The 23,968-nt window shown below is 35.8% G+C and overlaps 1 protein-coding gene across 5 annotated transcripts in view; it reads right to left on the bottom strand.

Moving 5' to 3' along the window:
- Nucleotides 1-23,968, bottom strand: part of USP54 (ubiquitin specific peptidase 54) — a 121,212-nt gene that overhangs the window by 73,749 nt on the left and 23,495 nt on the right. Inside the window, exon 1 of one of the 5 annotated variants that reach the window (XM_074296822.1) lies at nt 15,600-15,707. The exons of the other annotated variants lie outside the window; for them this stretch is intronic. The gene's annotated coding sequence lies outside the window, so the exon portion shown is untranslated. Of the gene's footprint in view, nt 1-15,599; nt 15,708-23,968 lie in introns of those variants that run through there. 5 annotated transcript variants of the gene reach the window in all.

Raw genomic sequence — 23,968 nt, 5'->3', positions numbered from 1 at the left:
AAAGGACAAAAAAGGGTACATCTATAGCAATCTAATCTTTGACAAACCCAAAGATACCAACATTAGGGATAAAAATTCATTATTCGGAAAAAACTGTTGGGAAAACTGGAAATTAATATGGCAGAAATTAGATATGGACCCACACTTAACACCATATACCAAGATAAGATCAAAATGGGTCCATGATTTAGGCATAAAGAATGAGATCATAAATAGATTAGAGGAACAGGGAATAGTCTACCTCTCAGACCTGTGGAGGAGGAAGGAATTTATGACCAGAGGAGAATTAGAGATCATTATTGATCACAAAATAGAAGATTTTGATTACATCAAACTAAAAAGTTTCTGTATAAACAATACTAATGCAAACAAGATTAGAAGGGAAGTAACAAATTGGGAAAATATTTTTAAAAGTAAAGGTTCTGACAAAGGTCTCATTTCCAAAATATATAGAGAACTGACCCTGATTTATAAGAAACCGAACCATTCTCCAATTGATAAATGGTCAAAGGATATGAACAGACAATTCTCAGATGAAGAAATTGAAACTATATCCACTCACATGAAAGAGTGTTCCAAATCACTACTGATCAGAGAAATGCAAATTAAGACAACTCTGAGATACCACTACACACCTGTCAGATTGGCTAAGATGACAGGAACAAATAATGATGAATGTTGGAGGGGATGTGGGGAAACTGGGACACTAATACATTGCTGGTGGAGTTGCGAAAGAATCCAGCCATTCTGGAGAGCAATCTGTAATTATGCCCCAAAAGTTATCAAACTGTGCATACCCTTTGACCCAGCAGCACTACTACTGGGCTTATATCCCAAAGAAATACTAAAGAGCGGAAAGAGACATATATGTGCCAAAATGTTTGTGGCAGCTCTTTTTGTTGTAGCTAGAAACTGGAAGATGAATGGATGTCCATCAATTGGAGAATGGTTGGGTAAATTGTGGTATATGAAGGTTATGGAATATTATTGCTCTGTAAGAAATGACCAGCAGGAGGAATACAGAGAGGCTTGGAGAGACTTATATCAACTGATGCTGAGTGAAATGAGCAGAACCAGAAGATCACTATACACTTCAACAACAATACTGTATGAGGATGTATTCTGATGGAAGTGGAAATCTTCAACATAAAGAAAAGCCAACTCACTTCCAGTTGATCAATGATGGACAGAGGTAGCTACACCCAGAGAAGAAACACTGGGAGGGGAATGAAAATTGTTAGCACTAATATCTGTCTGCCCAGGTTGCATGTACCTTCGGAATCTAATGTTTATTGTGCAACAAGAAAATGATATTCACACACATGTATTGTATCTAGACTATATTGTAACACATGTAAAATGTATGGGATTGCCTGTCATCGGGGGGAGGGAATAGAGGGAGGGGGGGATAATTTGGAAAAATGAATACAAGGGATAATATTATAAAAAATATATATATAATAAAAAATTATTAATTAAAAAAAAAAAGAAAATTTGTACTTTGACATTTCTCAATATTTATTTTCAATTGTTTTATGGTGGTTATTCTTTCCATTTCCATGACTACCTGTCAATGAACGTTTATGAACTAATTGCCAGGGTCTGCAGCTGTTGTCATGCATATTATTTTCCTGGCTCTGCTTCCTCTCTTTGGTCTTGGTTCATATATTTCTTTCCATGCTTCTCCTTTTCTCATCAAGTTCATTATTTCTTAGAGCAAAACAATGTAATCTTCGATTACATTCATGTACATCTTCCAACCAATGGGGGTCCATCAATTTTTTTTGTAGTCTTATGTTACCACAAAAAGTGCTGCTATCAATACTTTAGTGCAGCCTTTCTTTCTGTCAAATAAACGAAGGAAAAGAAACCTGAATAACAAGATTATTCCATACCCATTTTTGTCCAAACTTATGATGTCATTATATAGGGAACTGGTGGGGTGGAAACTCTACCAATACAATCAGAGACACATCTCTAAATTTCATCTCAAGCGAGTCATACCACATTGCTTCTCAATAATCTTATAAACATCAAAGAAGATCCCATTTTATTTTATTATTTCTACAAATCCTATGTGTACTGGGGGGGAAGGGAGCAGTGATACGGGCATTTGGAAGAAATGGCATAGGAAGAACATGTTCATTTTTGATTCAACTTCCTTCAAGCAGAAGAAAAAAAATGTGTCATTAAAAACATACTTGTTGGGGCAGCTAGATTGTGCAGTGGATAGAGCACCAGCCCTGAAGTTAGGAGGATCCGAGTTCAAATCTGGCCTCAGACACTTAACACTTTCTAGCTGTGTGACCCTGGGCAAATCACTTAACCCCAAAATCCAAAAACCATTCTTGTTCATTTTAATAATTCATATCACCAGTTTAAATATTGTAAGTATATCTTCTCTAATCCATATTATTGCAGGTAAAATTTCATCCATTACAATGAACTCTAATATCTAATTTTTTATAAATTAAGAAGTACATTGCTAGAAATCATGGTCACAGCCTTTAGGAAACTGAAGATGAACTACCTGGAGAAAAGCTATACTTTTAAAAAGTAGAAAACATAAATGTGAACAATTTTAAAACATAAAGAAATGCTCTTAAACTACTTTTGCAAATGCAAATTAAAACAATTCTGAGGTTTTGCCTGTTATACTTCCAACAAAGTACAGCATGTGCTTTGTTACAAGTCACAACTGTGTCAGCTGTGACAATGTCCCAGAGAGAACCATTCTGCTATTAAAATAGGAAGACTTCCTGCCACCATCACCAACTGGAAGAAGTGACAGCATCTTTACAATTCTGATTTTTTGTAAGAAAAGAAAACCAATGGCTGTTATTTCTCTCTGGGCAATTGGTATGTTGGAAGAGTAGCAAGAGAAAAAAGTCCTAAGCTAAGAGTCAGGACACCTGAATTGGGGCATTGCTCCTATCACTAATTCTGGCATGTAGGCTTACCATTTCTAGGACAAATTGCTCCATTTGCAAAAAGGATTCCTGCCTACTTTAAAAGAATGGTGTGAAGACAAAGCCAAATATGTGACTGCCCTCTAAGTTCTTTGAAAGACACTGTTTAAAAGTAAAATGTTGCTATTACTTTCCATTCTTTGATTTTTCTTGGAAAGTGAGAAGAATTTAGTCCCTGCTATACTCTGCAGACACCAAGAAGAAACTAAAACAAGATATACACAAAAGGTATTCGAGAGGGAAAAAGGTACTCAGTTTGGGGAGAGGGGTAGAGACAGAATGGTGGAAGAACAGAAAGCATGGTGTTTGGAACATTCCAGCCCAAAGTGAGGCTGTATGTAAGGCAGAGGAGGAAGAGTCCCAGATTCAATAAAGAAAAATTTAACCTTGTGCATTGAGCAGAAGGAATGTCAACAGACAGTTCTACTGCTCCCTAGCCAATTCTAAATCAGAGATCCTGGGCAAACCAAGGACTGGACATGGGCCTAGGAGTGACATTTCAGGGTAGGGAGCAGTTGCTAGCCCTACACAACTATGGAGAGAGAAGCAAGTTCAAAAACAAGCAGTAGCTGTGCGGCTTGGGCCTAGAAGCAGAGAAGGGTCTAATTTCCAGCCTCTACCCCAGTCTGAAGCCTGCAGTGAATAATAACAGTAGGAATCCCAGACCAAAAGGAAGTTTGAAATTCTGTCAATCTGAACTAGCAAAGCTTCCCAACTGGGAACAGAGATTGAATCCAGGAGCTGTGGCTTAAACCCAAACCTAGAAATAAGCAGAGGTCAGATGAGGAGGGCAGTAATCAGATTTGGTCCTGGATCAGACCACTTTAGCAGTAGGGAAGGCTTCCAAATGCCCACTCTGAGCTATGCTTAAGAGCCTAGAAAGATACAAGATTCAATACCCCCAGGAGAGCAGCAATAAGACCAGCTCAGACCTACTTTTGGAAGTACATAAAACTTGGGTTTACCATAAAGTAAAAAACCACTAAGTAGGGTAGGAGAATGAGCAGATAAAAAATAATCCCACCATGAAAAGTTATTATGGTGACAGCAATGCTCAAGAAAAGATGAAGCAACAATTAAAAATAAATAAAATTTTTAAAAAGGTTGTAATCAATGAAATGAGAAATTAAAGAGGAAAATGAAAAAGAAATAAAAGTTATGGGGGGGACTTGGAAGGAGAATTATCAGCATGGGACAAGAGGGAAAAATAAAAAATGAATAACAAAATCTTCCCCATAATTTTCCTGAAAATTACAATGGAATAATTGAAGATAATGATGCAAAAAAAGAAATATTAAAATAAAGATAAAAGACTGAAAAAAAGGAAAAGAAAATCTAAAGTATCTTCTACTTCCGCCAACCATTCCACAGAGATCTGGAAAACAATCAAGGAAAAATAATTTATGAATCACTGGACTCTCTGTAATGCATGATCCTCAATCCCCCCCCAAAAAATTTTAAACAGCATATTTCAAAAAATATTTTGGGTAGAGGAGGGAAATGAAGGTGGATATCTTATCCAGAAGTCTATCATACTTAACTTTTCTAAAATTTGATTCATCTCTTTAACTTCTATTTTAATATTTAAGTTCAGATTTACATTTAGGTCTCAGAGAGATTAAATTGAAGGAAAAATTAAATGAATTATAGTTCTACTACCTCTCCTTATAATTTTTCCTTCAAGATTTTGGATGCTACGTCATCAGATACAAATATGTTCAGTATCGATATTGTCTGGTACCTTTTAGCAAAATGTAGATTCCCTAATATTCCCTTTTTAATTATGTCTATTTGTGCTTTGTTTTGTTTAAGAAGGGATCAATTTGCCACCCATCTTTTTATTTCAACTTAGGCATAATAAATTCTGCTTCAGCTCCTTATTTCAACCTAAATGTGTCTGCTTCAACTGTGTCACTTAAACAATAAGTTGGTAGGTTCTGATTCTAATATCCTCTTCCATGTATAAGAGTTTGCTCCATTCACTCATTCACAGTTATGACTGCTGTGTATTTTTTTCCATCCTATTATCTTCTATTTATTCTTCTCTTTTTTTTAACCCTGTCCCTTCTTCAAAAGTCTGTTTTGCTTCTGACCACTGTTTCAATCTACTCTTTCTCTTATCACTGTCCCATCACCTTCACTTAGCCCATTCTTTTCGGCTCCCGGTTAGGTAAGATTGATTTCTTACCCAACACATTTGTGTGTGTGTGTGTGTGTGTGTGTGTGTGTGTGTGTCCTTCCTATTTAGACCCAGTTCAAATGAGACTGACATTAAGTATTGTCCACTTCTTTCCATTTTCCTTTCCATTGTAAAAACTTGTCCTTGTTTGGTGAAGTTGTGAACTCATTCAATCATTCTGGAGATCAATTTGAAATGAATGAATAACAAAACCTTCCCAGAGGGCTATCAAATTCTGCTGACCCTTTGATGCAGCAGTGTCTCTACTGGGTCTGTAGCCCAATGAAATCATAAAAGAGTTTAAGTTGCCACATGTGGAAAAATGTTTGTGGCAGCCCTTTTTGTGGTGGTAAGGAATTGGAAACTGAGTGAATGCCCATCAGTTGAGGAATGGCTGAACAAATTATGGTATATGATTATTATGGAACATTATTGTTCTATAAGAACCGATAAGCAGGATAATTTCTTTTTTTTTTTAATAAAATTTTTTTATTCATTTTTCCAAATTATCCCCTCCCTCCCTCCACTCCCTCCCCCCATGGCAGGTAATCCCATACATTTTACATGTGTTACAGTATAACCTAGATACAATATATGTGTGTAAATACCTTTTTCTTGTTGCACATTAATTATTAGCTTCCGAAGGTATAAGTAACCTCGGTGGATAGACAGTAGTGCTAACAATTTACATTCACTTCCCAGTGTTCCTTCTCTGGGTATAGTTATTTCTGTCCATCATTGATCAACTGGAAGTGAGTTGGATCTTCTTTACGTTGAAGATTTCCACTTCCATCAGAATACATCCTCATACAGTATTGTTGTTGAAGTGTACAGTGATCTTCTGGTTCTGCTCATTTCACTCAGCAACAGTTGATGTAAGTCTCTCCAAGCCTCTCTGTATTCCTCCTGCTGGTCATTTCTTACAGAACAATAATATTCCATAACCTTCATATACCACAATTTACCCAACCATTCTCCAATTGATGGACATCCATTCAACTTCCAGTTTCTAGCTACAACAAAAAGAGCTGCCACAAACATTTTGGCACATACAGGTCCCTTTCCACTCTTTAGTATTTCTTTGGGATATAATCCCAATAACAGCAATGCTGGGTCAAAGGGTATGCACAGTTTGATAACTTTTTGGGCATAGTTCCAAATTGCTCTCCAGAATGGCTGGATTCTTTCACAACTCCACCAACAATGTATTAGTGTCCCAGTTTTCCCACATCCCCTCCAACATTCATCATTATTTGTTCCTGTCATCTTAGCCAATCTGACAGGTGTGTAGTGGTATCTCAGAGTTGTCTTAATTTGCATTTCTCTGATCAGTAGTGATTTGGAACACTTTTTCATATGAGTGGAAATAGTTTCAATTTCATCATCTGAGAATTGTCTGTTCATATCCTTTGACCATTTATCAATTGGAGAATGGTTCGGTTTCCTATAAATCAGGGTCAGTTCTCTATATATTTTGGAAATGAGACCTTTGTCAGAACCTTTACTTTTAAAAATATTTTCCCAATTTGTTACTTCCCTTCTAATCTTGTTTGCATTAGTATTGTTTGTGCAGAAACTTTTTAGTTTGATGTAATCAAAATCTTCTATTTTGTGATCAATAATGATCTCTAATTCTCCTCTGGTCATAAATTCCTTCCTCCTCCACAGGTCTGAGAGGTAGACTATTCCCTGTTCCTCTAATCTATTTATGATCTCATTCTTTATGCCTAAATCATGGACCCATTTTGATCTTATCTTGGTATATGGTGTTAAGTGTGGGTCCATATCTAATTTCTGCCATACTAATTTCCAGTTTTCCCAACAGTTTCTTCCAAATAATGAATTTTTGTCCCTAATGTTGGTATCTTTGGGTTTGTCAAAGATTAGATTGCTATAGATGTACCCTTTTTTGTCCTTTGTATCTAATCTGTTCCACTGATCTACCGTTCTATTTCTTAGCCAGTACCAAATGGTTTTGGTGACTGCAAGCAAGATAATTTCAGAAAGGCCTAGAGAGACTTTCATGGACTAATTTTAAGTGAAGTGAAGAGAACCAGGAGAACATTGTACACAGCAACAAGAAGATTATACTCAATTGTGATGGATGTGGTTCTTTTCAACAATGAGGTGATTTAGAACAATTCTAATAGATTTGTGATGGAGAGAATCATCTGAATCCAGAAAGAGGACTATGGAGACTGAATGTAAATCATAACAGTGTATTTTCACTTTTTTTTGTTGTTTACTTTTTTTCTTTCTCATTTTTTTCTTTTTGATCTGATTTTTCTTGTGTAGCATGAGAAATGTTGAAATATGTATAGAATAATTGCATGTTTTTTAATTTATTATCTTTTTTATTATTGTAGCTTTTTATTGACAGAGCATATGCATGGGTAATTTTTCAACATTAACCCTTGCAATCACTTCTGTTCCAACTTTTCCCTTCCTTCCCTCCATACCTTCCCCTAGATGGCAGGCAGTCTCATACATGTTAAAGTACATCTTAAATACAATATATGTGTACATATTTATACAGTTCTTTTGTTGCACAAGAAAAATGTGACCTATAAAGGTAAAAATAACCTGGGAAGAAAAACAAAAATGCCAGCAGTCCATACTCATTTCCCAGTGTTCTTTCACTGGGTGTAGCTGGTTCTGTTCATCACTGATCAACTGGAACTGAATTGGATGCTCTCATTGTCGAAGATAGCCACTTCCATCAGAATACATCTTCATACAGCATTGTTGTTGAAGTGTGTAATGATCTCCTGGTTCTGCTCATTTCACGCAGCATCAGTTCATGTAAGTCTCTCCAGGCCTTTCTGAAATCATTCTGCTGGTCATTTCTTACAGAACAATAATATTCCATAACATTCATATACCACAATTTACCCAACCATTCTCCAATTGATGGGCACCCATTCAATTTCCAGTTTCTAGCCACTACAAAAAGGGCTGCCATAAACATTTTTGCACATACAGGTCCCTTTCCCCTCTTTAGTATTTCTTTGGGATATAAGCCCAATTGTAGCACTGCTGAATCAAAGGTATGCACAGTTTGATAACTTTTTGGGCATAGTTCCAAATTGCTCTCCAGAATGGCTGGATTCTTTCACAACTCCACCAACAATACATCAGTGTCCCAATTTTCCCGTATCCCCTCCAATATTCACCATTATCTTTTCCTGTCATCTTAGCCAATCTGACAGGTGTGTAGTGGTATCTCATAGTTGTCTTAATTTGCATTCCTCTGATCAATAATGATTTGGAACACCTTTTCATATGAGTAGAAATAGTTTCAATTTCATCATCTGCAAATTGTCTGTATATATCCTTTGACTATAGATTGAAGAATAGCTTCATTTCTTATAAATTAGAGTCAAGAATTGCATATATTTAATCTATATTAGATTTCTTGCTGGAAGGTAGGGGGAAGAGAGGGAGAAAAATGTGGAACACGAGGTTTTATAAGGGTGAATGCTGAAAACTATCTTTGCATGTATTTTGAAAATAAAAGGCTATTATTAAAAATAAACTCTTCCTTATGCACTTCTCTTAGGTGAAATAATTTTCTGCCTTCCCTTGATTTTCTCTTCCTTATCAATTCTCTCAGTAAATTCTTTTCATGCTTCCATTTTTTTTTTTCATTTCAACAAAGTAGTATTATCACCATGCTTTCTAAGTAGACTTTTTCTAACTGTCCGAATGATAATAAAGTTCTTAAGGGTAACATGTAAACAAATTAAGTTTAAACTTAGGATTCCTCACATGTTTACCTTTTTATATTTCCTTATGATTTTTTTTATGTGTACTTTTTTATGCTTCTCAAATCTTATATTTGAATATCAAACTGTCAATTTAACTCTGATATTTTCATCAGGAATGATTGAAAATCCTCTATTTCATTAAATATCAATTTCCTTCCAAGTAGTATAATATTTAGTTTTATTGGGTAGATTATTTTTGCTTGTAATTCTAGCTGCTCCTTTGGTTTCCAAATATTATATTGCAAGCCCCTCTTCTTTCATAGAAATAGTTACTCAATCTTGTGTGTCCTTTATTATAGCTCCATGTATTTGAAATTTTTTTTGGTCTGCCTGCAGAATTTTCTCCTTGACTTGGGAACTCTAGAATCTGGCTATACTAGTCTTAAGAGTTTTCATTTTGAGACTTCTTTCAAAAGATGATCTACAGACTTTTTAATTTTTATTTTGCCCTCTGGTTCTAAGATTGACTCAAAAGTTTTCCTTTTTAAAATTCCTTTCTTAATATAGAATATCTAACAGCAACAACAGGATTATGTGATGATCAATTCTGATGGATATGGTTCTTTTCCACAGTGAGCGATTCAGGCCAATTCCAATAAACTTGTGATAAAGAGTCATTTGCATCCAGAAAGAAGACTGTGGGGACTTAATGTAGATAACAACATAGTATCTTTTTTTGTTGTTTGGTTGCTTTTTGTTTTCTTTCTCATTTTTTCCCTTTTTAGTCTAATTTTTCTTGTGCAGCACAAATATGGAAATATGTATAGAAGAATTGAGCATGTTTACCATATATATTGGATTCGCTGTATAGGGGAGGGGTTTGGGGAAGGGAGGGAGAAAAATTTGGAACACAGGGTTTTGCAAGGGTTAATGTTTAAAACTATCTTTGCATGTATTTTGAAAACAAAAAAATTAATTTTTTAAAAAATAGGACATCTAAGCTTTTTTGATCATGGCTTTTAGGCGGCTCAGTAATTTCTAAATTATTTCTCCTCAAGCTAATTTGCTGATCAATTGTTTTTCCTATGAGATATTTCATATTTTTTTTCTATTTTTTAAGTCTTTTGATTTTATTGTTTTGCAATATATAATGGAGAGCCATTCTTCTAGTTTTTAAGGAATTATTTTCTTCAGTGAGGTTTTGTACCTCTTATTATTTGGCTAATTCTGGTTTTAAAGGAGATATTTTCTTCGGAATTTTATTTATGCCTCTCTTAGGCTGTTAATTCTCTTTTCATAATTTTTCTATATTGTTCTAATTTCTCTTCCAAATTTTCCCTCTACCACTCAGTTGATTTTAAAAAAATGTTTTTTGCTATTTTAAAAATCCTTTTCTTTAGTTCTTCTAGGAATTCTTGCATTTGTATTCAATCTGTATTTATTCTTTGAGTCTTTGCTTGTTGGTATTTCCAAGCCATAGTCTTCTTATGAGTTTGTGTCTTGGACTTTTCCATCATTATAGTAACTCTTTATGGTCAGATTCTTCTTTCTTTTTTTTTTTTTTTTTTAACTTCTAACTTTGAACTTTATATGAGAGTTGAGGTATGCTTACCTATGGAGGGATGTCTGGTCTAAGTTTGTCTTTTATGTGCTGCTACTTTCATAGAAAGGTCAGAGTCTCTAAGTTTTTAAAGCTTCCAAAGTATAATCTAGGAAGATATCTGGCCACTGTCTTCCTGGTCTGAGTTTTTATATTTACCCAGTTAGGACCTTATTCCCACTTAACTGCTATTATTCCTTGTGACACTAGAGCTGCAACCTCAAACTGGACAATAGGCAGCAAAGCTGCCAACTGGCACCTAATCCTGTAGCCACTGCTAGTAAAGGAGTCCCCAGAACATCTTTTGGACCATGTATTTACTTTTTGCTTTCTCTGGGCACTGTTGTTACTCTATAGCCAGTGCTGCTTTGTTCCTGACTAGTCCCTACCTAAGTGTCTGTAGACCTTTCTTTCAGATGTCCTAAAATGCTCTTGGCTGGAAAAAAATGACTCATTGTGACTTTTCATTGTTTTTTTTACTCAGAAATCAGGCCAACAGGCTTTAAAAAAAAATTTTTTTTATTCCTTTTTAACTTCAATACAAAAAGACCAAAAAAAACCCAACAAAACTCCACTACTTCATAGTGCTCTGACACAACATAAGGGATTTTTAAAATAAAACATCAATGTCCATTTTACACTATTACTTCTTTTGAAAATCTATGTTGGGGGCAGTTAGGTGGCGCAGTGGATAGAGCACCAACCCACATGTCAGGAGGAACTGAGTTCAAATCTGTCCTCAGACACTTAATACTTCCTAGCTGTGTGACCCTGGGCAAGTTACTTAACCACAATTGCCTTGGGGTGGGGAGGAAGACTAGGTTAAGAGTCAAGATGGTGGAGTAAAGGCAGGGATTCTACTAACCTCTTCCCCAAGATCCTCCAAAAACCTTTTGGTAATGACTCTAAACAAGTTTTGAAGCATCAGAACCCACAAAAGAACAGAATGAGTAATTTTTCAGTCCAGGACAGAATGGAGGGCTGGCAGGAGAGATTTGTCACACTGGGGTGAAATGGTGCAGTCTGGCAAAAACTGTGCCAACACAACCCTGAGCCCCAGCAGACCAGGATCAGGCCTCAGGGTGATCTCATCAGTGGAAGCAGACACAATTTCCAAACACCTCAGCCCACAGATGCCAGGGACAACTTAGGAGGTCAGCAGAAAAGGTCAGTCACACCTGGGTGAGAGTAGAGAATCTGGTGCAGGCCATGCCAACATAGTTCTAGCCTCAAAAAGCCAGGAGCAGACCTTGGAAGCCATTAAATCAGCAGTGGTAACATTGGTTTTTGGAGGTCTCAGTCCACAGACTATAAGGAGGTCGAACAACTGGTCAGGAGGAGATTCCAGGGGTCTCTTTTCTATCACTAAGGCAGTATTGTTTTGCTCTGCCTATCCTCCAGTCTGGATCACAATCTTGGGGGCCACTCCCAGGATGAAGAGGAGCACTAGCAACCAGAGTTTGCAGCCACAATGGAGTGAAAATCCTCCTCAACAGTCCCAGGGCAGAAAAATACTTGTGGTCATTCACAAAGCAGAGCACAGGCCAGGAGAGTAGTAAACATGCTTCTTCTTATAAGGATTATACCACCTTGAAAGAACTGAAAACTTATAGGTCCTTAAAAGTATCTTTGAAAACAGCTATACAAACTTCTTGAAGTTTGGGACATTGCAGCCCCCAACTCTGGAAGCATAGCCCACTTTAACAAAAAGTTAAAATTCAAGTAATAGGCTAGGAAAATGAGCAAACAGAAAAAGATTTTTGACTATAGGAAGTTACTATGGCAACAAAGAAAATCAAAACACACATTAACATACTGAAAAGATAACAAATCAAGGCCTCCAAGAAAAATATAAACTGGTCTCAGGCCATGGAAGAGCTCAAAAAAATTTTGAAAATCAAGTGAGGAGACGAAAATTTGGGGAGAGAAATGAGTAACATAAGAAAATCATGAAAAACAAGTCAAAATTTTGGTAAATGAGACATTTATCAAGTGACTACTACATGCTAGGTACTATAAGCATTGTGGGTAAAAAAGAAGTTAAAGACACTCCTTGATCTCAAGGCTGAGGAAGGGAAATAATGAGTTTGATTTTAAACAACTTAAGATGTCTACTGGCTATTAGTTCAAGATGTCTAAAAGGCACTTGACAGATGTGAGATTGAGGGTCAGCAGAGAGTTTGGGGCAGGAAAGGTATTTGTGGGAATCATCAGCATTAAGATGGCAATTAAATACATGACAGAAAATAAGCTCACCAAGTGACATAATATAAAGAGCAGAAGAGGACTAGGGACAGATCCCTGAGGGACACCACCTATGATTGGAGAATGTGATCTAAAGGAGCATCTTTTGCAAAAGCAAAAGGTCCAGCCAGACGCCTGCCTTTCCTTAGGGAATATATGCAATGAAAAATGGAAGGCACACTGGGTTAGAAGATCATCTGGTTCCTCTTCTCACCTGAGGCTAGAAATCATGCTGTGCAGAAGGAAATAGCAGACATCCTACATATGGGAAGTGGCTTTAGAATAGATGCAAAAGTTGAAGCAGAAGATGGAAGGTTTAAAAGGGGAAAAAATAATTTTTTTTTTAAACAATGATATAAGACTCATGGTCAGAGGATATATAATAAGTGATGATCACACACCCTTATTCTTTTCATTACTGTAGGATATTACCTTCTAAGGATCCAAGAACCTCCCTGTAATTCAATTTAGAGGAATCTCAAATTAATACTAAGGGTAACACATCAAGGTTTATTTATTTATTTAAGGAAAATGTTTTTTTTCATTACCAATGTCTTTTATTTATCCATAGGCCCATCTGTCTAAACAGAGCCATTCTTATTTCCTCAGGATTCTAGCTTGCTAAATACTAAGGCTCATTTAATTTTGCCTTTCAATCTACAATGGAAACAAGCTATCTTTTACCACTAATTCTCATTCTCTGTCAAGTTGAGACTCAGTGTATATATTGATTTTCCTCCAATTCAGACGGGATGGGGAAAAAATAGAGAATAAAGATACTTAGCCATACCTCCTACCACCTCCACATTCCTTCCTCTGCACTCCTCCCACCCCGACACCCAGTATCTATAAGATTGATATAAACAAGAGTACACTGCACATGTACAAAGTCATCCCAAAACAAACAAAATATTATCAAAATAAAAACCAAACTGTTTGGAATATAAACTGCTACCTAATATTTTAGTTTTAGAAAAGAATTCAGTTTGCTGATATTGACAATCATTGTTCTTTTTTCAGGTGCTCTAAGTTTTATAGCTTTACTTCATTGTTTCATGAAAACCTAAGGAGAAATGGAATTTCACTTCATAATTACTATAACTTCCATGCTACCAACACTAGCAAGCTAGTTAAAAGTCTTGTTTAAAGAAAAGAGAAAATAAGTAGTTAAAATAATTCATTAGCTTCCCAAGAATCACAAATGAAAATTAGTACAGTTATCTTATAACACATCTAATGCCTTAGACATGGGTTTTTCACTAAATTTTCCTTCCAAAAGGCCTTTTTTGTTTTGAATACTCTTTAATTGTAATTGGGTTGTATATTTGTAAACATATACAAACAAATGCAAGATCTCAAATGTATTTCAGCATAAATTGAACTATGGGAGGGAAGTAGGAAGAGAAGACATAGCCAGCTTAACTCATTTCTGATGAGAGAACAGTGGTACTGACTGGTACCACTCTCCAGTGTAAGTGAACAAGCACATGACTAGGAAAGTAACAGAAGCTGCTAAAGAAGAAATAAAAGAAAAAAAATTTCAAAAAACCTAGAGAAAAACATAATTGGTGAATATTTAGAAGTTGTGTGACCATGGACAAATAAGTCATAACCTCTCTGAGCCTCAGTTTCCTCCTCATCTGTAAAATGTAATAATACTACTGCTTTCTGCTTCATAGTTTGGGGCTTTTTTTTCTATAAATTGCAAAAAGCTACCAAAGTACAAGCTTTTTGAGTTACATCTTTTTAAACTTTTTTTTCCCAATTAACAAGCATTTATTCTTTCTCCCCAAGACCTTATTTTGCAAGTTGAATCTATCACTTCCCTCTCAAAAGCTGGGGCTATGCTGCATCATTGGTCCTCTGGAACTGTGATTGTAACAAACTTGATCAGAGTTCTTATGTCTTTCAAAATTGTGTGCCTTTATAATGTTGTCACAGTATAAAATCCCACACAATAAAATTCCACTGTAATAAGTGGGACTGTTAAAGAGAACTTGTTATAACAATTCTACATTCCCTCGCCTATCACAAAGGGGATTTTCTTCAGCACTGCTTCTGACAAACATGGGCTTAAACATGGGAAGGAAACAGATCTTTTAATCTAACTCCTTAAAATTTCAAAGCAAAATTCTCCAAGTGACACAAAATAGTTTGTTTGTATATCAAATGTTGTTTTAAAGGATCAAAACATCCCAAAGAATCCAAAAGATGGAAACTCCATTAAGAAAATATTTCTCTCCCTCTAAATTCTAATTAAAAATACGTTCATTAGGACAACTTTACTTTTAAAAGTAGTTTGGCCTCCAAAACAGCAGGTGCTACCAAGTAAATCTATCTACTCATTAAAAATAAATCTGAGAAAGCATCTGCTCTTCTGAAATACTCAGCAAACCATTTTTCCAAATTGACAATATATTGCCAAAATCTTAGTGAGTTTTAACAACAACATTCTGCTGCTAGAAAAATAGCTGACTATGTAAACCTTCCTACTTCTGCTCTGAAATGAGTCTTCCTTTATCTTTGAAAAGTACAAAAATATTGAAAACAATTAAAAAGAAATTACAGATGACTATGTATAAAAGGCAACTTTTTAAAAATTCAAGACAATCCTTAATTAGCTTTGATTAATAAATTAAGGAAAAATATTAGGATTTTAAAACATTGTAACAAATGAATCCCAATTCCCTTATCTTAAAAAGTGAGAAAGGGCCAGACGGGTAAAAAAAAAAAAATTATCTATATATTAATAATATAAAAATAAAAAGACCAAAACAAAGTATATTTCTCCTCTCCCCACCATTCCTACCCCCAATACCATAAGTGAACAATCTTTACTTCCCAGAGAGCAATCTAATCCTTAAAACCAAGCACTCTTATTACCAGTTAAGAGTACTCACACTCAGGCAGCAACAGTAGCAGATGGGGCATTCAAACCTCCAAAAAGCAGGATTGCCACTATGTTGTAAGAGATGAAGTAGACACGGAAGGGGCTGATTACCTGCAGCTCTTAACAAAGGAAAATTGACTGTTAAGCAGCCAGGGTTCCCCCAACAGGAAAACTGCAAGCAGCGCAGCACTCTCTTACCACCGACTAGGGCCCAGCACTGACAATGGAACAAGCTAGACAAAAAGACCAGACCTCTAATTAATTATAAACAAAGTGAACTTAAGGAACTAACTATTGAACCATGAAAGGTACATCACAAACTTTATTAAAGTCTTGAGAAAAGCAATTTATGGGCCTATTTCCTCTGGATGCATTCCTGACCACAAAGGTCTTAACAAGCTTTGATGGAGTTTACAGGCTGCCAGACGTTAGAAAAAAAAAAAAAAAAAGACAATCACAAAAGAGAGAACAGAGTTAGAAAAGACATTTGCAATGATTTAGAACAGTCAAGACCATAATTACCACCTCACTGTCTACACTCAAAATTTTAGGATTTTCTGGGTTCAATTTGAATTTGATGACAACTAAAAAGCAAGCCACCAACTCCCCTTTCTAACTGCTTAAAATATTACCTAACACCATTGAAGAAAGTGTACTATTAGACTTGAGAGATCCAGTTCAAAAACTATTTTTCACCCAAAGGCAAAGTCCCAAATATGAAAGCCCCACCTCTCTCTAACCACTTCAATCCATGAGTAGCAAGAATAAACCTATGGGGCCGCTAGATAACACAGGGAAAAAACAGCATGAGCCCTGGAGTCCAAGAGTATCTGAGATCAAATCCAAGTTTCAGATACTTCAGATACTTACCAACTATATGACCCTGGGGAAGTCACTTAACCCAGAGTGCCTCCAAAAGTAAAAAAAAAAAAAAAGAAAAAAGAAAAATAAGAGGCTCTATCTATAGTCAAGCAAGTTCTCAATTGAGTCCCAAAATTTGTGTACTAAGTACACAAAGGGACATAAATATAAAAAGTAAAAGACACGGCCCCACTGTCAAGGAAATAGGCTAACAGAGTCACACACATACTCTACTCCCTCCTTCTGCTGGCTCACCTGAGTCTAGGTTTTATTTAGAAGGGCTACTTTTATAAACACAGTAAAGACAATATTAGAAACAATTCTATCAGCAGAGCTATAGCCAAAATTATGGCTTCTATATGTCTCAAAGATAAAAATTGACTAAAAAAATTCAATCAAAAAAAATTTTTTTTACCATTTACATAACCACATGCTACATATGATCACAGCCACAAAGCTACTGGATTTTTTTAAAAAAATTTTATTTTTTTAATTAATTTTATAATTATAAATTTTTGACAGTATATATGCATGAATAATTTTTATAACATTATCCCTTGTATTCATTTTTCCAAATTTTCCCCTCCTTTCCTCTACTCCCTCCCCTAGATGACAGGCAATCCCATACATTTTACATGTGTTACAGTATAACCTAGATACAATATATGTGTGTAAATCCAATTTTCTTGTTGCACATTAAATATTAGATTCTAAAGGTGTAAGTAATCTGGGTAGATAGACATTAGTGCTAACAATTTACATTCACTTCCCAGTGTTCCTTCTCTGGGTGTACTTGTTTCTGTCCATCATTGATCAACTGGAAGTGAGTTGGATCTTCTTTATGTTGAAGATTTCCACTTCCATCAGAATACATCTTCATACAGCATTGTTGTTGAAGTGTACAGCGATCTTCTGGTTCTATTCATTTCACTTAGCATCAGTTCATGCAAGTCTCTCCAAGCCTCTCTGTATTCCTCCTGCTGGTCATTTCTTACAGAGCAATAATATTCCATAACCTTCATATACCATAATTTACCCAACCATTCTCCAATTGATGGACATCCATTCATCTTCCAGTTTCTAGCCACTACAAAAAGAGATGCCACAAACATTTTGGCACACACAGGTCCCTTTCCCCTCCTCAGTATTTCTTTGGGATATAAGCCCAATTGTAGCACTGCTGGATCAAAAAGTATGCACAATTTGATAACTTTTTGGGCACAGTTCCAAACTGCTCTCCAGAATGGCTGGATCCATTTACAGCTCCACCAACAATGTATCAGTGTCCCAGTTTTCCCACATCCCCTCCAACATTCATCATTATTTGTTCCTGTCATCTTAGCCAATCTGACAGGTGTGTAGTGGTATCTCAGAGTTGTCTTAATTTGCATTTCTCTGATCAGTAGTGATTTGGAACACTCTTTCATGTGAGTGGATATAGTTTCAATTTCATCATCTGAAAATTGTCTGTTCATATCCCTTGACCATTTATCAATTGGAGAATGGTTTGATTTCTTATAAATTAGGGTCAGTTCTCTATATATTTTGGAAATGAGACCTTTATCAGAACCTTTAACTATTAAAAATATTTTCCCAATTTGTTACTTCCCTTCTAATCTTGTTTGCATTAGTATTGTTCGCACAGAAACTTTTTAGTTTGATGTAATCAAAATCTTCTATTTTGTGATCAATAATGATCTCTAGTTCTCTGGTCATAAATTCCTTCCTCCTCCACAGGTCTGAGAGGTAGACTATCCTCTGTTCCTCTAATCTATTTATGATCTCATTCTTTATGCCTAAATCATGCACCCATTTTGATCTTATCTTGGTATATGGTGTTAAGTGTGGATCCATATCTAATTTCTGCCATACTAATTTCCAGTTTTCCCAACAGTTTTTTTCAAATAATGAATTTTTATCCTAAATGTTGGCATCTTTGGGTTTGTCAAACACTAGATTGCTATAAATGTACCCTTTTTTGTCCTTTGTACCTAATCTGTTCCACTGATCAACTGGTCTATTTCTTAGCCAATACCAAATGGTTTTGGTGACTGCTGCTATATAATATAGCTTTAGATCAGGTACGCCTAGACCACCTTCATCTGACTTTTTTTTCATTAATTCCCTTGAAATTCTCAACCTTTTATTTTTCCATATGAATTTTGTTGTTATTTTTTCTAGTTCATTAAAATAGTTTCTTGGGAGTCTGATTATACCAATCAGATGCTGGATTTTTAAAAATTACAATTTACTCATAAATTAAAGAACTAAAAAAAAAATTTAAAAAAAAAAATCGGTTCATTAGCAGCACAAAAGGAAGTGAAGTATTAAAATTTCAGTCCTCTGCCCTGAACTCCCCTCAGCATTCTGGGCCAGCTTCCCTACAGCATATAAACTGAAGCCCCAGTAGGCATTCTGTATCTGACAGCAGAAACTTCTAACCACCCAGAAAATGCAGGGGAGCAGACTAAAGAGAGGCCAGAGGAGTAACACTTCATTGGGTTGCTAGCTACCACAGCTGCAATAAAGCTGGGTTCTATCAACTTTCATATCCTTATCAGGTAAGGGAGAAAGCATTCACAAATTAAAAAAAAAAAAAATCCAAAACAATAAAAGCAAGAAGAGAGGAATACTGGAAAACCTTGAAAAACACCATGAAGAGGTAATAGAATATTATTGGGGGGGTTTTTTTGTTGTTTTTTTTTTTAAATGATGAACAAGCTCATTACAGAAAAGCCTGGAAAGATTTACATGAACTGATGCCGAGCGAAATGAGCAGAACCAGAGAACCAGGAATGCATTGTACACAATAACAGTAAAAATATGTGATGATCAACTATGAAAGACTTGATTCTTTTCAGCAATTCAGTGATTCAAAGCAATCCCAATAGACTTTGGACAGAAAATACTATCTTCGTCCAGAAAAAGAACTAAGGCGACTGAATGCAAATTAACACATGTTATGTTCACTTCTTTTTTCTGTTTTTTTATCTCTCCCATGGTTTTCCCTTTTGTTCTGATTTTTCTCTTCCAACATGATTCATAAAGCAATGTGTATTAAAAATAAATGAAATTATTACAATAAAAAAGGAAAAATACCAAGAAAAAACAAAAAACAAAACAAAACAAAAAGGTCAGAACAAACAGGACAGTTTTGAAAGCTACAGGTTGAATTTATTATACACTTTAAAATTAAAGCAAGATGTACATAATAGAAGTCCACAGTTTCATGTATAGTCCTCTTTCTATCCTAATATGTAAATGGAAATACCCATTTTATTTGACATTTGCTAAGTCAGAATAAAAGTAAATTTTAAAAATTAAAAAAAAATTGAAATTTAATATAAAAAGTTTCAAGCTTTGTTCAAATCTGCCCAAATTTGTGAAAGGCACTTTTTGGATATAGATCAATGGTGGTAGCAGCAGAGTATTTACTTTCTCAAAATCTAGAATGGTCAACAGCTAAAACTAAAAACTAAGTCATGAGTGTAGCTATTGGAACTCTCTAGGGACCTTTTTTGTATTCTCCCTATTTCTTTATCTGGAAACATAGGAGCTTAAGGGATGCTAAAATGGAAGCACAATGAATTCACATTCACCCTTCTTACTAAGATTTCCGGCTCTCCTCCACCTAAAGGTTATTACTAAAATTTGATCTGTAATTAGGACACTAATGTGCAATTAGAGTCTTTATTTCCTAATAGCTTTAAAATTCTAATTTCTACACTTTGGCAAATAATTTATAGTATTAAACATATATAGCATTTGCATATACAAAGCAAAATAATTCTCTGGCTCAAGCAGTTTATATTCGAGGGATTCAACACACACATTCATAAAGCCATAATGCAAAACAGATAATGCTAATTGCTTAAGTGAAACACAGAACGCTATTGTGAGATCTAAAGAAGAAAAGATTAATTCTGACTGGGAGCATAAGGAATGGCTTCACGGCCTGAAAGAATGCTGGGTACACATTCTGCCCAACCATGATAAACATTCCTGTCATTCTGTCAAAATCCTTCTTATTGTGGGGAGGAGGAAGGGAGAGGAGCATGTTAAATAAGTCTTGAAGGAGAGAAGGATTTCAACAGAGGTAACAGATAAGAGCATTTCAGACACAAAATGACAGGAGGCAGAAAAATGTAAGCAGTAAGTGGTGGAGCATAAAGTATAGAGACAAGTCAGCAAAGAGAAGGATGGAAAAACTGAGTGATACCAAATGTAGAGAGAGGGCCCTGAAAGTCAGACTAAGAAATTGAAGCTTTATCTAGAAGGCAATAGGAGGGACAAGAGGGAGGAAAAAGTAGAAGTGTAAGGTTGGTTAAATGGCTGATACAACAATTCAGCTGTATGTGGATCATGATATAATGATAAAAGAAATGGAAAGATGGACATGAGAAATATTGTGGAAGCAAAATTGATAGAACTTGGCATTTGATGGTACATAAAAGAATAAGAAGAGTCAGAGTACCTATATTTATAAAATGAAAGGTTCTGATTATATATCTCTAGTTTCCAATCAAAATACAGGTGGATTTTTCTTGCCCCATCTTTCCCAGCATTCTAGACTTTAGATAATCTCCCTTTTTACAAAACCAGGGCACCTATGCTAAACATCATCACTTTAAATTAAACTTAAGAAAACAACAATTATTTCCACTTGGTAACAGAGAGGGCTTTAAATAGTTAGCATTCTTTTAAACACTCCTCTAACATATCACCTACATCAAGACAGGAAAACAATTACCATGTACTCTGGTCAACTATGACCCCTTGAAGCAACAGGCCCAAAGAACATTGCTAATGACTGCACATTTATGTATATAAGGTATCACACATTTACCTAAGCAGAAATAAGACAAACATAAATGCCTCACGATTGAGTGGACTGCCTGAGCAGAAGATAAAGGCAGCCTGAAAGAATGATGGAAACATGCTTTGCCAAACAGCAACAAACATTCCTGTCAATCTGTCAAAATCTTTCTTCATATTTTTAGGCATGTTTCCATGCAGCCCACATTAATTTGAGGTCTTCAGATCATCTGTATGATAGATGGTCTGTCTGCACTCAAGAGATGGATGTCAAGGCTCAATACACCTAAGAACAAGGTAGAAAAAGTAAGGAATTAAGAGAAGGTAGTATTTTCAGGCTCAGTACTAAGGTTTTAAATCAGGAAAAGGGCCCTTTTGTGAAAACATTCTAACTTTTCTTACTGGACAAGTATCTATAAGCTTAGTATACTGAAGATACTATAGTCTCCTGAGAACATAAAGCATAAAACTTAGTTTATGCCACTCAGGAGCTTATAATCTCATTGGCACCAACAGATATACAATAGAGAAAATTAAGACACAGCATTCTATATCTATATTTATATGTGTGTAACAAATATATGTTACATATGTATTTTATACACATATATGTATTTGTCACATATGTATTTTATACATCTGTGTATATACATATATACATACACACAAGTCTCTAATGTACAGAACATAGTGTATATAATAATATATAAATATAGGCATAATATGTATATACACATCCCAACCAAGTGGAAGACACAATAAGCATTAGTTAGGATATAGAAAAGAAGGAAGAGATCACCTTATAGAAGGTTGTACAGAAAAGACTTCAGAAAACTGCAGGCCTGGAGCATGGCCCAGAGGGGCAGAATTTCCACAGTGATGAAGTTGAGGGGGCATTCTTATTTGTTTTAGTCACTGCTTGGGGTATTTGTATCTCTGTGGATGATTTGAGGCAGCAAGAAAAAAACACAGACACTACTGTCCAGCTACAGAAGCCCCTTTCTTTCCCACTACTCCCCCTCATGAACTAGGGTCCTGCCCAACCAGACTACTCCGCTACTAGAAAGTCCCTAAAAGATCTTTCATTTCTGGCCTCTGAGCCAATATCTGGAAGACCTTCCACCTCATAATCTCTCACAGGCAACATTGCCTTCCCCTCCCTTCTCCCCAGCTAATGTTCCTGCTTTCTCCCTGGCTTCTTTACCAGCCCAGGGGAGCTTAAGCACCCAGGAATAAAGACCTTAAGAGTTCTTATTTTATTTTTTTCTCAATTGTATTATTTTTCTAAATACACATAAAGTTTTCAACATTCATTTTTGTAAGACTCTGTTCCAAATTTTTCTCCCTTTCTCCTTTCCCTCCCCCCTCCTCAACAGCAAGCTAGCTGATCTGATATAGGTGAAACGTGTGCAGTCCTTTTAAACCTATTTCTGTAGTTGTCATGTTGTGCAAGAAAAATCAGACCAAAAGAGAGAGAGGGGAAAAAAAAAAAGTGAGAAAGAAAAAGCAAACAAAAAAACAGTGAAAATAACATGCTTCGATTCACACTCAGTCTCGGTAGTTTTCTCTCTGGATGTGGATGGTATTTTCCATCCCAAGTCTATTGGAAGTGTAAAGATGTTATCAAAAAAAAAAAAAAAAGTCTCCCTTTGTACCCTGGGCCATCTCCATTTATCTTGATCTGTATCTTGCTCCTAAACCTCCAGATAACTCCAGAGGAGAAAATGACGCTGGTGACTGCACAGCCCACCCTGACTTAAATCCAATTTAATCCATGACTTGCATGTCATGGCATCACCTTCCTGATAGCATGGTCTTCTTTAAGAATGAAGAACAAACAGGAAGCTAAAATGAAAGTGAAATTTATTAGAATGCTAAGGAAGACTGTGTGCTGCTAGCAGTTTCTGTTTCCTAGGAAACAGATTTAGTTTTTATAACTTCTCAGGCCCATTTAGAGTATGCAGCTAATCAGCAGTATTCTGAAGATAGATAAGGAAAGTATTTCATAGGAGAGAAGAATAGAGAAAGGGGAAATCAGCAAAAGGAAAAAGGGAGATTTCAAAGGGAATATCTGCTATGCAGCAGTCAATACCTGCAATATCAGCTGAGTGTTATCAGAACAAGAAAACATTGCATATTCAAAGTAAAGGGACAAGGAAAGGTGACTAGACACTTTCATAATGCCCAAAGGAGTCCATTTAATGTACAACACTAGGGCTAAGATAATTATTTAGATGGGCTGAAGGTGTCTCTTATCTAAAGACAATATCCTCATGGAGCTTATACTCTAACAGAAAATACCACAAACAGGGTGAGGGTGGAATGTTTTGGAAAGAGAAATCAGAGAAAATGAAGATGGGATCAACATGGAAACTAACTCAGATGTCCTTTCTGTAATGATAGTATCCCCAGCACCTAGCAGAGTTCTGGACAGCCAACAGACACAGATTGTTGATGAACTGAGTAAATTTCAAACAAAACATATCAAAAGATGTTTGTTTAAAAGAGGGAGAAATAACAGTTAACACAGATGACCAGCTTTACAAACAAAATAAGATTTCATCAGTCTTAAAGGATGATAGGATTCAGAAAGCAGAGGGCCATCAAGATGAGTGGGAGAGTAAAGAGGGAAAAATATATATTGAGTGTGTTCTGGTTAAATAGATCTGGCTAACGGGACCAGAGCTCTGAGGAAAGAGTATC

This window comes from Sminthopsis crassicaudata, chromosome 2, assembly GCF_048593235.1.
Source record: "Sminthopsis crassicaudata isolate SCR6 chromosome 2, ASM4859323v1, whole genome shotgun sequence".
NCBI lineage: Eukaryota > Metazoa > Chordata > Mammalia > Dasyuromorphia > Dasyuridae > Sminthopsis > Sminthopsis crassicaudata.
Note: the sequence above shows the minus strand (reverse complement) of the source record. Positions and strands in the feature narration are given on the sequence as shown.